Below are 4,552 nucleotides of genomic sequence, written 5' to 3'. Positions count from 1 at the left end.
GCCCGTTTGTGACKATTTTGATTAAATAAAACTAAATGAACTCTGCAGGTTCTATGCTGTTGTTTTATTACTTCTTTCTTGTTCTGATCCGTTTTTTTAATGTCCTCATAAATAAACTTGAGTCCAACAGAGGGCAGTGTTGTCTTGTTTTTGACTAAATGTCTAATAAATTAAATACTAAATATATATGTAATATAAGTAAAGTACAAGTCAGTATTTGTGTAAGTAAATATGTAAGTATTAAATTAGTACTTACCTAATTTCCCTCTGGGCTCAATAAAATATTTTTGAATTGAATTGAATGACAGTCTCCCTGCTCACAATTGTGCAAAAGTCTTGAGTCATGCTTCAGTAGTCATCTTTTAAAAATGTTTTTAATTTAGATTTATTGAAAATCGTTAAAGTTTTTTTTCCCTCACTAACTTTAAGTCATTGTGTTTGAACATTTRTCTTGTTTTGAATGAATCATGCAGAGTTAATTCTGGACGGCAGGAAGGGAAATGAATAAAAGCTCCTGAAAACTTCTCAGTTTTCTATTTTCCCTTCAGAAGTTCTTTTACACGGTGAACCTAATCAATGCGTAAAAGCTCCTGATTAGAAGAATTTGTTCATTAAAGTGTAATCAGCTCTGTTATCATCATGAATGGCAACTAAACAGAATGAATGATGAATGATTACAGTATTCAGAAAACTAGAGGGAGAAAAATGCAACGAGTTTGATGAATTATTAAATGTTTTTCGGCCTAAATCAAAATTTGAACTTTAATCAGGAGGATTTTTTTTTATTATTTCAAACGAAAACAATTGTTTGCATTTAAATGCAGGTTCTGAAGTTCAGCAGCGCAGGCCTGCAGAAAACTTTCCACTGAAGTTCATTCTCGTGCGGTCACCCTCCCTGCTGACAGAATGACCAAACGGCTCGTGAGGAATAAGAGCTGACAGCTGATGGGAATATAGACTAACGTGGAGCGGAAAAGTACTGGTGGTCTGAAGCCCCCCACCTACCCACCCCTCCAGTTCAGCTCCCTAAAGCCACTTCCAGGAACAAGCTGAAGAGTCAGAACAAAACTGAAGCAAATTCAAGATTTAAGCCTGTAAATAAGCTCATGAAGCATCCTGTGTTTTATTGTACGTAAATTTTGTTGTTTTTAAGAAATAAATAAATAAATTCTCATGACTATAAAATCTTTGAATGTTGAAGGTTTTGAAATACAAAAAAAAAAAACAGAAGAAGTAAAGTTTTTGGGTGTCATTATTGATGAATGTTTGTCATGGAAATCTTACATAAACTACATAAAAGGTAAAATATCTAAAACAATTGCAGTGATAAATAAGGTAAAGGGTGTGTTAAATAATAAGTCTTTGTATATTTTGTGTAACTCACAGACCGTATCTGACGTATTGTGTGGAAGTGTGGGGTAATGCCTGTAAAACATATAAAACTCAGTCTTTCTTAAGAGCTGTTAGAGTTATTATTAAGAGCTAAATACGGAGATCATACAAGCCCAATATTTGTACAGTTAATATACTGAAACTACCTGATTTGATTGAGTACAATATTTAAAAATGTTTGGATAAAGCACGTAAAATAATGTTACCAAACAATATTCAAAAAGGTAAAGTGAATATAATTTAAAAAGTATTGAGATCTTTAAAAAAATAATTTCAGAACTGTGTTGATGGAAAGATGTATTTCTGGAATGGTCTTGATGTGAAGTGAAACAGTCTAAATCTTTATTTGTGTTTAAAAACAGGTTGAAAATTATTATGTCAAAGCATTATTTTACTGATTAAGGGTTCTGTTTGTATTTTTGTGTTCAGGGGTTCTTTTGTTTTTCTTTTGTTTTTCCCTGTATGCTGACATTGGACTCGTTTGGAATTGATTTTATTTTTTAGGGAATAGGGGCAGATACTGTATAAGTTTATACATCTTTCTGCTCCTTTTCATTCATGATTTTATTTTTTTTTTGTTTGTTTGTTTTTTTTTTACTTTTGCATGACTTGTTTTTATAGATTATTTTTTATTGTTTGAATGAAATAAACACAATAATTCAAAATTCAATTTAATAAAAAAAGAAGTGCTCATGCCGATCCAACATGGTGCTCACCTTGTTCGACATTTCCTCTAAGCTCTGAAAATCAGCTCTTTGGTCCAAACTTTTGGTTTGACTAAACTGTTACATAAAACATTTTATTGATTTAGTGGGGAAAGGCCTGTGACAACAGTTGCTGCTATCAGATTCAAAAATACCAAGTTTTGTCCTAAAAAGTGGCGCATTTATCTGAAATGTCAACTATGTTCCATGTCGCACCAGACAGTTGTTTTCAAACGCTTTTTCCTAGAAAGACAGCAGATGTTGCCACTGCAACAAAAAGAGGCAGAGAAAGAAAKAAATGATGTTTTCTCCGTTCCTGCGATGTTCAAGGTTGAAAAGTGATTTCAAAGGAGCAGCGTTGACAGAATACTGTCGAAATGTAACAATGTTTAAAAGAAGATGTAGCAAACCAGAGAAGGGAGTTATTCAGATGGAAAAATCCAGAGTAAATCAAAGATATTCAATGATTTTTCTTGTTTAACGAAAAATTTAAAACTATGTTATTTTATTTTATTTTATTTAAACTTATTTCAGCTTTTATGCAGCATTTAAATCCAGACGTCCTGATGCATCTCAGTAAMCCAGGTAAAAAWRKAAAAYYAAAAAAATTGTATAGGTCTTCTGGACGGGTTCTTCTCTAATGAAACGTTTCGTCTCTCCTCCAAGAGACTTCTTCAGTCTGAGAGTTTCAGGCAAAATTCAGGCTTTTAAGCACTGCCTCCATGTGACTGATACTCYCATCACATGGCTATCGTTGACACCTATTAACACCTTTTGTTAACAGGGGGTGGAGTGATACTGGCAATAGCAGCACTGTAGGAGGGTGACAACTGAAAACGGAGGCCTCCACCTCTGTTTAATGATGGACGGTCTTTCTTCACAAAAATGGCTTCTTTTACTCCTCTCTCAAACCAACGTTCCTCTCTATCAAGAATGAGAACATCCTCATCTCTGAAAGAGTGACCGCTGGCCTGTAAATGAGTGAAAACTGCAGAGTTCTGGCCATTAGATGTAGCTCGTCTGTGTTGGGACATTCTTTTGAACAGTGGCTGCTTAGTTTCCCCGATGTATAACTGGTCGCAGTCCTCCTGGCACTTAACAGCATATACAACATTGCTCTGTTTGTGCCGGGGCACCGGATCTTTGGGGTGAACCAGCCTTTGCCGTAATGTGTTTTGGGGTTTGAAAGCCACTGGGACATCATGTTTAGAAAATAAACGTCTCAGTTTCTCCGAAACACCCGCAACATACGGAATAACCACTGGTTTGGGTCTGGGTCTGGGTAACAGTTTAACACCTGTTAAAAATGTCAACAATAGCCATGTGAGTATCAGTCACATGGAGGCAGGGCTTAAAAGCCTGAATTTTGCCTGAAACTCTCAGACTGAAGAAGTCTCTTGGAGAAGAGACGAAACTTTTCATTAGAGAAGAACCCGTCCAGAAGACCTATACATTTTTTTCTTTTTGATTTAAATCCAGACCATCACCAAGACTACTGCAGCTGAGACAGGGCGTTTTCAGCAAAGATCTAAAAATCTTTATGTTGACATTTGATGCTGGGTCACACTAAGTGTTGATGTTGTTCCACAAAAACTGGTTCTTGAACAAAATGGGTTTCTGGTCCCTCAGGGAAGTTCAAATTTTGTTGTTTTTTTTAAACCACACTGAAGTTTTGTTTCATTAAAATAACTCATGAAACACGTCTCCTGACTTTAACACAAATACGGGAGTCTTATATCAGTCATAAATATATTCAGGAAAGTTTAAAATATCCTGGATGAGACAATAATAATTCTTAGAGCCTGAGCAGATTTGAGCAGCAGCTGCTGAACATCATGAAAACAATCTGATGGATTGATGTCAGCAGGGATCAGGTTACTTATTTCCTCCAAAACACTTTCTTGTGGTGCAGGTTTCACACATTTTATTGCAGTGTGACTTTCTATTTTTATTACTTTATGAACAACAACCTATCTGAGCTGATGGGGTGGGGGGTTATTCCTGGGGAAGACAAACAGGCTTCATATAAAAACAATCCCATCAGCGCTGACGCAGTCGACTCTTATGTAAGAGGAGCTCTGAGAGGCACAGTGTGTTCTCTGATGAAAGTGTTTCTATTCAAAACCAGAAGTGGAACGCTTTGAGTCGTTCAACGAGAGGAAACTTCTGTGTGAGACAAAAACAAAAACATGGTGGAAATTAATAAAAGGAGGATGTGAATTCCCTAATAAAAAGCATTAATTCAAGTTGTGTTTGGTGCTGGAGTGTGTACTCCTTTTCTAAATCTTGATATCATACTCTATAGTACCGTAAAGTAACACTTTATTTACAGTATAAAGCACTTTAAAAAGCCACAATACTGACCAAAGTGCAGATACAGTACTTACATCTATGATGTGCATCAGGCCTGGTATACATATATATACGTATATATACTGTATATATATATATATATA

Source organism: Austrofundulus limnaeus, unplaced genomic scaffold, assembly GCF_001266775.1.
Source record: "Austrofundulus limnaeus strain Quisiro unplaced genomic scaffold, Austrofundulus_limnaeus-1.0 Scaffold119, whole genome shotgun sequence".
NCBI lineage: Eukaryota > Metazoa > Chordata > Actinopteri > Cyprinodontiformes > Rivulidae > Austrofundulus > Austrofundulus limnaeus.
The sequence above is the reverse complement of the archived record's forward strand: the minus strand, read 5'-3'. Positions refer to the sequence as shown.